At 42.3% G+C, this 13865-nt stretch overlaps 1 protein-coding gene across 3 annotated transcripts in view; it reads left to right on the top strand.

Moving 5' to 3' along the window:
• The first annotated feature begins 1459 nt into the window (after positions 1-1459).
• The window catches only part of aggf1 (angiogenic factor with G patch and FHA domains 1), a 56086-nt gene continuing 43680 nt past the window's right edge, over positions 1460-13865 (top strand). For 2 of the 3 annotated variants that reach the window (XM_067982684.1, XM_067982686.1), the window contains exons 1-2: positions 1460-1523; positions 1636-1716. The gene's annotated coding sequence lies outside the window, so the exon portion shown is untranslated. Of the gene's footprint in view, positions 1717-13865 lie in introns of all 3 variants that reach the window. The other variant, XM_067982685.1, reaches the window with a different exon arrangement.

Below are 13865 nucleotides of genomic sequence, written 5' to 3'. Positions count from 1 at the left end.
TTGGCACCTCATTTTTAGGCACTCCTGGTGCTGCTCCTGGCATGCTCTTCTACACTCCTCATTGAACCAGGGTTGATCGCCTGGCTTGTTGGTAATGATAGAGTGAGGAATATGCAGGGCTGTGAGGTTACAGATTGTGCTGGGATACAATTCTGCTGCTGCTGATGGCCCACAGTGCCTCATGGATGCCCAGCTTTGAGCTGCTAGATCTGTTCTGATTCTATCCCATTTAGCACAGTGGTAGTGCCACACAACACGTTGGATGATTTCCTCAGTGTGAAGATGGGACTTTGTGTCCACAAGGACTTTGCGGTGATCACGCCTACCAATACTGTCATGGACAAATGCATCTGCAACAGGTAGATTGGTGAGGACGAGGTCAAGTAGGTTTTTCCCTCGTGTTGTCGTCGAGCAAAATCGTTGAGCAGAAATTGATAGCCAAGTTCCGCACCCATGAGGACGGCCTCAACCGGGATCTTGGGTTCATGTCACGCTACACGTAACCCCACTAGCGAAAAAAAAGTTATCTGTTTTTAATACAATTGGTCATTCTCTCTCTTTCTCTTCCTTTCAGATGTTTCTCTCTCTCTCTCTCTGTCTTTGGGTTCTGACCGTTTGTATATTCAGTAGTCTTGTATGTAATGTCTCTCTGTCTGAACACTATTCAACTCCTTTGATTGCCTTGATAACTGGCAGTTGGAAAGATTATCTGTAATCACCAGGCATTGTTCTCTGACTATATATGCGGTACCTTTCATGGAATCCCACACTCACCTGACGAAGGAGGAAGCCTCCGGAAGCTTGTGATTTTCAAATAAAACTGTTGGACTATAACCTGGTGTTGTAAGATTCCTTACATTTGTCCACCCCAGTCCATCACCGGCATCTCCACATCATGGCTTCCATTAATGGGAACAGTTTCTCTCTATCTACTCTGTCTAGATATTTCATGATGTGATTTTAAAATAAATTTGTTGGACTATAACCTGGTGTTGTAAGATTCCTTACATAGATATTTCATGATTTTGAATACCTCTATCAAATCTTCGCGCAACCATCTCTGTCCCAAGGAGAACAACCCCAGCTTCTCCAGTCTATCCACATAACTGAAATCCCTCATCCCTGGAATCATTCTAGTAAATCTCTTCCGCACCCTCCCTAAGGCCTTCACATCTTTCCTGAAGTGCGGTGCCCAGAACTGGACACAATACTCCAGTTGTGGCAGAACCAGTGTTTTGTGAACTACTGTGTGTTTCTATTTTCAGCACCTTCTATTTTTTGTAAAAGTCAGGCACGGTCACTCGTTATTTTTTTTGCCCAATTTCCCCAGCGTCTAAAGTACATTAGTCCTGCAGGGGGTGCAGGACAACGACCTCCTCCCAGATGTTGAGAACGTGCGCGCGGCCGATTGACATTGCCTTGGGGATTGACGTTACGTAGCGTGCGTATTACGTCACCTAGTTGAGCCAAGGAGGTAGTGGCGGAGTAGATACAAAGATGGCGGCCGGTGGTGCGAATGCAAAGTACAGCAGCTTTGCAGCAATTGCTTTTGAGTTTCATGAAACGCGAAATAAATTTGCTGTGAGAAGGATGTAGTGGGTGCCGGGCAGTAATGTGATTTATTTGCTTTTTTAGGTCTGTCATGTGAGGCCAGGGTCTATCTTTGAGTTTGAGGCGCGGAGACTGGGACCTGGGCCTGTTATCGTTGATTTCATGGTAAGCGAGAGAAAACAACGAGAAACTGGGACTGAAGATGCTGGGACTCGCAGCAGGTCCGCCCGCAGCGCTAATGGGAGGAGACAGGGGAATGTTTCGGGTGTAGGTCCTCGGTCAGAACTGAGCTGAGATTTAACTGAGTTCTGATCAAGTGTTTCTATCCGAAATGTTAACCTGTCTTTCTCCTTACGGATGCTGTGTATTTCTAGCATTTTCTGCCCTTATGTCCTACATCTGGTTCGGGGTTGGGGTGGTTTTCTACCTGTCTTTACTCTCTCATGTGCATTTCTAGTTATTTCAGATTCCTGACATTTGTCTGTTTTATATTCTATATGGGATGTGAATTTTTAAAAATGATTTCGATCAAAGTGTATATGCAGGGTGACTATGACTGCAACTGATGTGCATAGAATCATATAACACAAAGGAGGCTATTTAGCCCTTAGTGCCTGTGCTAGCCATAAAGATTTTTTCTTTTCAAGTGGAAATATCCAATTTTGCTTTGAAAGTGTGCAGAACTGTTTAATTTTTGTTTTAAAGTTTAAAAACTGTTACCAGGGAGGGGAGCTGCAGTACTGCCATCATTTCTAATGGTTTGAAAAGAGTAGAACACTTTAGGAAGGATGAAGGATGTGAAGACCTTAGAGAGGATGCAGAAAAGATTTACTAGAATGGTTCCAGGGATGGGGGACTTCAGTTATGTGGATAGACTGGAGTAGCTGGGGGTGGTTGTTCTTAGAGCAGAGATGGTTAAGAAGAGATTTGATAGAAGTGTTCAAAATCATGAATGGTTTAGATAAAGCAAATAAAGAGAAACTGTTCTCATTGGCGGAAAGGTTGAGAACCAGAGGGGTCAGATTTAAGGTGATTGGCAAAAGAACCAGAGGCGACATGAGGAAAAAAACTTTTTTACGCAGCAAGTAGTTATGATCTGGAATGCGCTTCCTGAAAGGGTGTTGGAAGCAGATTCATTTGTGGCTTTCAAAAAGAAATTTGACAAATACTTGAAGGAAAAAAATTTGCAGGGGAAAGAGTGGGGGAATGGGACTAACTGGGTTGCTCTTACAAAGAGCCGGCACAGGCTCCATGGGCCAAATGGCTGCCTGCTGTGCTGTAGCCATTATATGCTATGATTTATATGCAATTCAGTTTCTGCTTCTTCCAGCTTTGCAAACAGGCAGTGATTGCTGGCCCATCCTGCTGCTAAAACTAGATTCTTAATCTGGTGCTGTATAGCTGGAACGTTAGGTGCCTTGGTTAGGGAACTAGATGGTATAGTGGATTAGTCCAGTGCCCTGAATTTATGATCTCTGACTTGAGATCTAGCTCTGGTGGCTCTATGATGAGTTTGGGCAGTATCAGCTCTGTTTCTGGTGGATGTGGATCCACAGAACAATATTGCTCACAGCTTGACTAAATTGGCAAAGGCTCAAATAAGGATGCCATATTAGTTCACACTGGTGCTACCATGGTGAGCCAGAACGTTTAGTCAAATGTTAGTTTAAATATGCCTGATACAATAAAATGATAAGTGGAACTTGGAAGGCAGGGTATAAGCTTAGAAATAAACAGGTTGTTTAGATTTAAATAGTTTACATGGAGGATGGTAAATATGTCAAATAGCATTGCTAGGGAGACTGTGGGGGTATATAGTGGTGTCAGATTCAGAAGGGAGCTGGATAGTTTTTTGGCAAGAGAAGTGGTTGATGGCATAAAGCAAATATGGTATTTTTTTTAACTTTGGGACTGGCCACTACCTCTGTCTTTTCCAGTCCTGTACATTCCTATGTTCCTAACACAAGATGTAGTTACTTAAACCAAAAATATGTAAAATGTCCATTTCTGTAACAATTAGATATTACAGGCAGTCATATGATGTGTAGTCAAATCACCTTTGAGTATATTTTACTTCTAATACTTGTCACCATGTAAATGTACAACTACAGTATTTTTGATCACAAAGTAATGAACAAATTTTTCTTTATTTTCACTTTCACTACTGACCCTGGGAGTTCAGTCCATGTGTTAATCATTCTTTAGAAACTTATAGCACAGAGGGAGGCCATTCGGCCCATCATGCCTGTGCTGGCTCTTTGAAAGAGCTGTTCAATTTAGTCCTACACTCCAGCTTTTTCCCCATAACCCCACAGATTAGTTCTGTTCAAGTACACATCCAATTGCCTTTTGAAAGTTCCTGTGGAATCTGCTTCCGCCACCCTTTCAGGTAGTGTGTTCCAGATCTTAACAACCTTCTATGTGGAAAAAAATTCTCCTCATTTCCCCTCTAGTTCTTTTGCAAATTATTTTAACTCTTTGACCTCTGGTTACCAACCTACTTGCCAGTTTCTTCCTATTTGCTCTATCAAAACCCCTCATTATTTTGAATACCTCTATTATGTCTCTCCTTCACTTTCTCTGCTCAAAGGAGAACAACCCAGCTTCTCCAGCCTCTCCACATAATTGAAGTCCCTCATCCCTGGTATCATCCGGTAAATCTCCTCTGCACCCTCTCCTTGGCCTTGACATCCTTCCTAAAGTGTGGTGCCCAGAATTGTACACAATACTCCAGCTGAGGCCTAACCAGTAATATGTAATGGTTTGGCATGATTATCCCTAAGCTTTATGTGTGAACTTTCTGATATCAGTCTACTTGTCGTACTGTCACGTTTAAAGTAATTTTCTGGATTTACTGTTTCCATCCCATTTACCAGTATGTTTTTGTATTCAGTGCCCCTATTTACAAAGCCAAGTATCCCATACGCTCTCTTAACCCCCTTATCAACTTGCCCTGCCACCTTCCAAGATTGTGAATGTGCACCTCCAGGTCCCTCTGCTCTTGCACCTCCCTCAAAACAGTACCATTTAGATTATACTGCCTCTCCATGTTGTTCCTCCCAAAGTGCATCACTTCATACTTATCCGCATTAAATTATGTCTGCCTATTTCACCAGTCTGTCTATGCCCTCCTGAAATCTGCTGCTATCTTGCTCACTATTTACTACGTTGCCAAGTTTTATATCATCCACAAACTTCGAAATTGTACTCCCTATACCCAAATCCAGATCATTTATATATAACAAGAAAAGCAATGGTCTTAATACCGATCCCTGAGGAACCCTACTGCATACTCTCCGGTTAGAAAAACATCCGCTCACCACTACTCTCTGCCTCCTATCCCTTAGCTTTACGTGAAGAACTTTCTGATACCAGTCTACTTGTCGTACTGTCACGTTTAAAGTAATTTTCTAGATTTACCGTACCATACCATTTACTCCCTTGTATACCTCTAAGATCACCACTCAGCTACCTCCCTTCAAGGCTGAAAAGTCCAAGGAGATAGTTTCAAACCTAACCCTTCAGATGGGAAGCGGGCGGCTTCGGTTTGAATGCCCGTTTTACACTCTGCTCGATTTTATTGTATTCAGAATCTGCCACGTCATTCTTCTCGTGTGCTCTTTTGAAGTACAATGTACATTGCATGTAAAGTGCACATAAATGAGGCTTTTGGAAGAAGTACACACCAAACCAAGCATAAAGGCAGGGATTTACAAGATACAGATAATGGACAACCATCAAAAGGAAATGTAAACGTTTCACCTGGGTTGTAAAGGATCACATTTACATAGCAGACTTGTTTTACATCCATGAGGTCCCAATGCATAAAGATTCCTTTCAATATTAAATTTCATGGTTTAATAATCTCATACTGCGAATCATTTAAAACACACAATATTTTTTTCACAATTTTATGTCAAAGACAGTGCTTATTGCAAGACTGTTCTATGTGATATAATTCCTTTTGACTTTTTCTATGCAGAGTGCTGTTCCTGATGCTACTATTGCATGCAGAGCAAAGGTATACAAAGCATACACAAAAGTAAGAAGTATAAATGGGTCACTGTTAATGAGAGAGGCAAAATGTTCTGCATACAAGAGAACTCTGTATATGGTGGTGGAAGGAATGCAATTTAACCCATAATCACATGTAGTATCGTAGTAGGTACAGCACAGAAGGAGACCCATTTGGCCCATCCTGCCTATGCTGGCTCTTTGAAAGAGTTATCCATTTAGTCCCATTCCCCTGCTCTTTCCCCCTAATCTTGTAGTTTTTTTTCCCTTCAAGTATTTATCTAATTCCCCTTTGAAAGTTACTATTGAATCTGCTTCCACCACCTTTTCAGGCAGTGCATTCCAGATAATTACAACTCGCTGCGTAAAAAAATGTTTCCTCATGTCGCCTCTTTGCCGATCACCTTAAATCTGTGTCCTCTGGTTACCGACCCTTCTGCCACTGGAAACAGTTTCTCCTTATTTACTCTATCAAAACCGTTCATGGTTTTGAACACCTCTATCAAATATCCACTAACCTCTGTTCTAAGGAGAACAATCCCAGCTTCTCTGGTCTCTCCAAATAACTGGTACCATTCTAATAAATCTCTTCTGCACCCTCTCTAGGCCTTGACATCCTTCCTAAAGTGTGGTGCCCAGAATTGAATACAATACTTCAGTTGAAGCCTAACTAGTGTTTTATAAAGATTTAGCATAACTTCATTGCTTTTTACTCTATGCCTCTATTAATAAAGCCCAGAATCCCACATACTTTAACAGCCTTCTCAACTTGTCCTGCCACCTTCAAAGATTTGTGTATGTACAACCCCAGGTCTCTCTGTTCCTGCAATCCCTTTAAAATTGTACTATTTAGTTTATATTGCCTCTCTTCATTCTTCCGACCAAAATGTATCACTTCACACTTCTCTGCGTTAAATTTCATCTGCCATGTGTCTGCCCATTTCACCAGTCTATCTAAGTCCTCCTGAAGTCTGTTGCTATCCTCCACATTGTTTACTACATATACGAGTTTTGTGTCATCTGCAAACTTTGAAATTATACCCTCTATACACATGTCCATGTCATTAATATGTATCAAAAAGAGCAGTGGTCCTAATACTGACCCCTGGGGAACACCACTGTATACGTCCCTCCAGTCTGTAAAACAACCGTTCACCAATACTCTCTGCTTTCTGTCCCTTAGCCAATTTTTTATCCACGCTGCCACTGCCCCTTTAATTTTGCTAACAAGTCTATTTTGTGATACTTTATCAAATACCTTTTCAAAGTCCATATACACATCAACCACACTACTCTCATCAACCGTATCCATTACTGCATCAAAGAACTCAATCAAGTTAGTTAAACATGATTTTCCTTTAACGAATCTGTGCTGACTTTCATTTATTAACTCATACTTTTCCAAATCCCAATTAATTTTGTCCCAGATTATTGTCTCTAAAAGTTTCCCCACCATTGATGTTAGACTGACTGGCCTGTAATTGCCAGGTTTATCCCTCTCCCCTTTTTTGAACAGGGATGTAACAATTGCAATCCTCTGGCACCATCCCCATATCTAAGGATGATTGGAAGATTGTGGCCAGAGCCTCTGCAATTTCCACCCTTACATCTTGGAATTTAAACAAAAACTTTGACAACTGAATGTCCTTTTCTAATAAAGACAAAGTGGAAGAAGTGTTTCTCAGACCTCGAAATCAATACTCTGAAATCCAAGAGGAAAGAAAGAAATAACCAGTTTATGTAGCACTGTTCATGACCTCAGGAAGTCACAAAGTGCGTCATAGTCAATAAAACACTTTTGAAGTATAGTCAATGTTTTAATTTAGGGAAACACGGCAACCAATATGTGCACAGCAAGATCCTACAACCAGCAATGTGATAAATGACCAGATATTCTGTTTTTTGTCCATGTTGTTGAGGAATGATTGTTGGCCTGGATAGTGGGAGAACTCTGTTCCTATTTTGCTTTTGTTTTAGTGGGAGAACTCTGCTGTTCCCTGGAAAAGAGCCACCTGATAAGGCAACTGAGGCCTTGGTTTAACATCTCAACCAAGAGATGGCACCTCCAATAATATAGGAGTACTGCACAGAAGTGTCAGTCCAGACTCTGTGCTGGAGTCTCAAGTGGAGTTTGATGCCATAACCTTCTGACTCAGGCAAGAGTACTACCACTGAGCCGAGCCTGACCCCTAACAGTGAAGAAAACCACCACATTCCATACCTCAAAACAAAAAATAAAGGAAATAGTTTTCACATAAAAACAAGGCTGCTTGCTTCATAAATCTGGCCTTCATAAAAGCTACAGCAATGTTGATACCAGTTTCCAATCACCATCGCCAGACCTTGCAAAGTCACCCATCTGATAAATTCTCAATTCTGATATAAAAATATGTTTTAACTCATCAAAAAGTGAAAGGACAATATTATGGAAACCATAGTGGGGTCATTTTGGATATATTCAATTTATGGGCCCCTTTACAACACACAGGCCTGTGTTTTTTGATGGGGTCTATGTGAAAGTCTCTAGTATTTCTAAAGTCTCTATGTCAAATTAGTATCAATAGTAACAAATTCGGAGTGAAAATTCTGGAGGCAAGTAGTTGTATCAAATTCTGGTATATTGACTGCTACGTTTTCTGCTATCACGGATAAAGAAGGCTACTCGGCCCATCTTAGTGCGTCCATCCAGAAAGACCCTAAAGTCTTTCATTGTGGCATCCTATTGTTTCCTAAACGATTCCAGGATTTTCAATTCCACTACAGTGCCCAGGAGTATTGATCACTCTTTGTGATATCGGTCTTGTCCTACTGTCGCAATTAGAGTAATTTTCTGGATGTACCTTTTCCATACCTTTTATTACCTTATATACCTCCTTTCAAGGTTGAAAAGCCCAAAGGGATCATTTTAACCTAACCCACCAGGTGGAAAATGGGCGGGTTTGGGTTAGGCACCCGTTTTACACCCTGCTCAATTTGACTTCAGTGAAGTTGTTAATCCATTTAGTGTCATGCTCGTTTAGTTTGTTCTTGCTGATTCTGACTATGTATTTAGTCTGCATGCTCTATTATGCCTTTCAAGTGATCCACTCATTACCGAAGTATTGTTAAACAGCCTTTCCCCAATCAATTTGCTTGAGTGTTCTTTAATGTCTTTGAAAATAACCGCTTTTAAAGTTATATACCCACCTCCTGGTGGTTAGTATTTCTGAATATCCGATCATAGTAAACTTGATCATTCTATGTTTGCCATCCCCAAGAGTGCAAAGACTTCCATTTCCTCTGCATTATCTGGGTCATTTATGAATTCCAGATCAAGATGAGCACTGCCACATGTGGCTTCTTGCACTCAGGTCATGAAACAGTCATGCTTTATAATTACCAATTCTCATTCTAAACCACTTAGTTTTCACCAATTTATAAGACCAGAGGTGTTATGCCAAGTAGTATTGCCAGGGACGCTAACTTATCAGTATTGTAAACAATTTTACAACACCAAGTTATAGTCCAGCAATTTTATTTTAAATTCACAAGCTTTCGGAGGCTTCCTCCTTCGTCAGGAGGCTTCCTCCTCCTGACGAAGGAGGAAGCCTCCGAAAGCTTGTGAATTTAAAATAAAATTGCTGGACTATAACTTGGTGTTGTAAAATTGTTTACAATTGTCAACCCCAGTCCATCACCGGCATCTCCACATCATATCAGTATTGGAGGAAGACCTGGGAGCACTGAGAAGACCTGGGATGGGATCTCTGGGTGTAGCAGTAGTTTGAGGGGTGGTTCCCATATCTGGGAGCACTGGAGGGGGGAAGGGGTACCAGAGTTCCAAGAAACCTGGAGGGTGTGGTTCTTGAAACACTGGGATGTGAGGACATTGAAGAGGAGGGAGGTCTCAAGATCTGAAATCAATGGAGCAGCTCTGCGATAAGGAGCACTGAGAATACGATCGAGGTGTTTGTGAACAAGGGCGTCCCTGGATCTGGAAGTAAGGGAGCAGCAAAGGGAGGTGAAGTCCTGCAGTCCAGCTGAATGGAGGAGAAAGTTTTGGAACATTGAGAGGCCATATTGCATGCTGAGAAATTTGACAAACTACACACACTCAGAATGGGTAGATGTGGTTGAAAGCTCTCTAGATGATGCGAGGTAAAAATATACAGTTAAACCCCAAGCTTTTCTGAGAGGCTGAGGTCTTGAAGTAAACAATTAAATGAAGGCATTAAAGTGTGCAAATCTAATCATGTTACTGTGAAATGTCTTTTTTTGGTTTAAAACCATATTATGGACATCACACATTTTTGCCACAGGAAGGTGCAATTTTTTTAAAGCAATTGGTTATAAACAATGACAAGCAACTGGTTACATAGGGAATTTCAATGTTGGAAGTTGACATAAAAAGTGACAACAAAGTGAAGTTTGTTGATGTATGTGAAACTTTTTTTTGTTATATTAGTCAATCTCCCATGGCATTAGACATGGTAAGTCAGAGAATGTGGTCTTTCTCTGCTGTGTTTGTGTTCTTGCTCTGTCTTGCCTCTTCAGCTTCTGTCTCTCTTTCGCTTGCTTCCCTCTCCCTAATTCTTTTTGCTTCTCTCTTTCTGTTTCTCTCAACTCTTTCGGGTTGAAGGTGGTGGGTGGCGTTGTGTGATTTGGTGTGAAAGAACCCACCAATGGCTGCAGGGTGCATTTGGAGAGGGGTTGCAGGGAAAATGTGGTCCTTAGCGGTGCCCCTCCCATCCCACTCCAACACATCTCCTATCTCTTCATCCTCCCACTAACTCCTCCCTGCCACTGTAGTGTAGTGGTTATTTTACTGGACTAGTAATCCAGAGGCTTGGACTAATAATCCAGAGAGCATGAGTTAAAATTCCACCAAGGCAGTTTGAGAATTTGAATTCAGTTTAACAAATCTGGAAATAAACAGCTAGTATCAGTAAAAGTGACCTTGAAGCTGTCGGATTGTTGTAAAAACCCAACTTGTGCATTAATGTCCTTTAGGGAAGGAAACTTGCTGTCCTTACCAATTTTGGCCTATATGTGACTACTCCCACACCAACATGGTTGACTCTAAACTTCCCTTTGAAACCTAGCAAGCCATTGAATTATATCAAACTGCTAGAAAGAATAACACCTTCACCTCACAGAGTGCAGTGGTTCAAAAATCTTCTCAGGGCAACTAGGGATGGGCACTAAATGACAGCCATGCCGGCAGCACCCACATCTAGAGAATTAATTTTTTTTTTAAAAGACCCTCTCACTGCCATCACTGCCTTTTCCCCTTTGAACTAGCTACTCAACCCTTGTATCCTGTCCTTCCCCTTACTCCACTGTCACTTATCTCAACTTTTAATCTTCCATCCACACCCTCAACTCTCACTTGCCAGAGGCCGCCTTATCCTATTTTCCTCCTATTTTCTCTCCCTCCCTATGTTTCCCTTGAGGCTTTTAAAATGCAATTTTTTCTAAGAAATCAAATTAGAATGAGGAAAGACACTGGGGAAATTTTCAATTTCTGTCCAAAACAGGATGGTTGGTAGTGTGACCATACCGCCTGCCCAAAGCCAGTGTTGGAAAGCCTGAACCATTTTCAGGTTTGGTCCTTATTTGAATGTAGCAGGTAAGCTGTGATTGCTAAATAGGCACTCCATTGCAGCTCGATGGTTGTGGGAGGGCAGGAACTCGTTTGGCTCCTACTCTGAGCTGGCCAACAGCTCAGGCTTGGATGGGCGGGAAGCCAATTCCAACAACAACTTGCATTTATATAGCGCCTTTAACAAACTAAAACGTCCCAAGGCGCTTCACAGGAGCGTTATCAAAATTTGACACAGAGCCACATGATATATTAGGACAGGTAACCAAAGAGATAGGTTTTAAGGAGTGTTTTAAAGGAGGAGTGAGAAACGGGGAGGTTTAGGGAGGGATTTCCAGAGCTTAGGGCTGAAGGCACGGCCACCAATGGTGGAGTGGTTAAAATCGGGAATGTGCAAGAGGCCAGAATTGGATGAGCGCAAAGATCTCGGAGGGTTGTAAAGCTGGAGGAGGTTACAGAGATAGGGAGGGGGGACAAGTACTGGCAGCAGTATTTTCATGGAGCACTCCTCTTCCTCCTGGGCCCACTAGCTGTATGCTTGGCTCAGCTGATAGCACTCGTCTTTGACTCAAAAAGTTGTACGTTCAAGCACCACTCTAGAGTTCGAGCATGAAATCTAGGCTGACAATTCAGTACGTTACTGAATAAAAGCCCCATGGTCAGAGCTATTTCAGATAAAATATTAACCAAGGCCCCTACTGCCTGTTCAGGTGGATGTAATAGATCACATTGCACTTTTGAAGAAAAGCAGGGAGGTGTCTTGGCAACATTGTTCTCTCAACCAACACCACCAAAAACAGATTACCTGGTCGTTCATCTCATCTGTTGTTTGTGTGACTTGGCCGTGCACAAATTGGCTGCCACCTTTGCCTGCATAAAAAGTATCTGCACTTCGCGAGTAATTGGCTGTAGAGCACTTTAGGATGTCCTGAGTATGTGTTAAGACATTATATAAGTGCAACTTTGTTCGTTATGCTGTTTACAACAACTTAATATTTATATAACATTCCTCTTGTAGAGAGCAACATCTCTGCTTCACAGAAAAAGTCAATGCTGAGCAGGAGAAAAAAGGGTAGATGGAAAAATGAGTTAGGAAGGGGTGGCAGGCACAGTCAAAGAGAAGGGTTTTAGGAGGCTTTTGAACAACCGGGGGAAGGTGGAGAAGCACGCAAATTTTGAGAGGGAGTTCCTGAAGATGGAAATATAATGGGTGAAAGAACAGCTGCCAGTGGTGAGGCAGAGAGAAATGAGTTAACTGGTGTCCAAGGATACATGCAAATATATGACTGGAGGAGATTGCTGAAATAGAGTGGACTGAGGCCATGGATGGTTTGAACATGGAGGACAACAATCTTATAATTGATCCATGTGGTACAGGAAGCCAGTGTAGCATGCAAGGATGGGAGAGGATGTGGATTTTGGAGAGAAAGATTGAAAATAGTGCTGTCTTTAGAGTGGAGAGATTGAGGATTTTTTTTGAGGAGCGGGATGATAAATGCAATTTTGAAGGAGGTAAGGACAGTACCAGAGGATAGGAGCAGGTTAATAGTAACACAGGAATTGCTAGACTTAAGAAAAAAACCAAGGTCCATCTAGTTTGCCTTCTACCACCCTGGTAGATCCATGATGCAATGATAATGGAGTTGTTGACTGATCATTGCAATAATTCCCTATCAATTGGTCTACAACAGATCCAGACACGGTTTGAGGAAAACCCAAGTGGTGAAGAGCTTTGGGAACCTGTTTCTCCCAAGCATGCTACACTTACCACAGGTCATGTCTCAAATTTCTCAATGATGTTAGAGAGCACGGGGCAAAGTAAGTTGGGTGAACAGGAGCTGGGATGTGAGGGGATTAAAAACATTGGCGATGAGTTTCATGAACATGGTAAATTTGATGTGCCCTGGGGAGAAACAGTAGAGTATGGGGGGAGGGACCTGTTTGTTAGAGGCCAGGGGTTGCATCTAGAAGTCATGGTGATGGGTCAGAAGAGGCAGCCCAGTGGATGTCCTTGATTTAGTTCATGATGTTCTTCAGTTCCTAACATTTAGGCCTTAATTTTAACCCCCCCCACCCCCCACCAAACTGTGTGGTGGAAACCAGGCGGGGGGCCGGTTAAAATAAGGGCAGCGATTTATTCCCTCTGATCCCACTGCCTTCTTGCCGGGTCCCGATGTTAATCTGCACATTTGAGGTGAGTGGGGCACCCGCAGGAAGGCAGTGGGGTCCTGTTTCAATATGCCGATTGGGGCTCGATGACATCATCGGGACCCAATCTGCAATTTTAGTTGGAGGCCTGAATGGGGGAGCAGTGACAACTTCCTTATCAGGCCAAGCCTGTTGGCAGGTGGATCATGGGTCAAAAGAGGCCCAGGCAGCTAAGTCTTTTAATACCTTTTTAGATGACCTTGTGGAGCAGAAGTGCCCCTTCGAGCCCTACATAGAAGCTTTGGGCCTCCCTTGGCAGGGTTTCCACCCCCCCCCCCCCAAAACCAGACAATGGATCTGGTCGGCTTTATGCAGTTCACTGAGAAAATTTATGGAAAGGAGGCTCAGCAATTAAGATCGGCCAGGTCTCCGACGTCCCCAGGATGCGCCATCATCCCTTTAAAATAGGGGCCTTAGTTTTTGGAGCCTGTTTGAAAGAGTAAATCTTGTTTCAATGCACTCGTGTACCTTGGATGAAGTTACTACCATTAACCATTTATTTCATAATAAA

Source organism: Heptranchias perlo, chromosome 4, assembly GCF_035084215.1.
Source record: "Heptranchias perlo isolate sHepPer1 chromosome 4, sHepPer1.hap1, whole genome shotgun sequence".
NCBI lineage: Eukaryota > Metazoa > Chordata > Chondrichthyes > Hexanchiformes > Hexanchidae > Heptranchias > Heptranchias perlo.
Note: the sequence above shows the minus strand (reverse complement) of the source record. Positions and strands in the feature narration are given on the sequence as shown.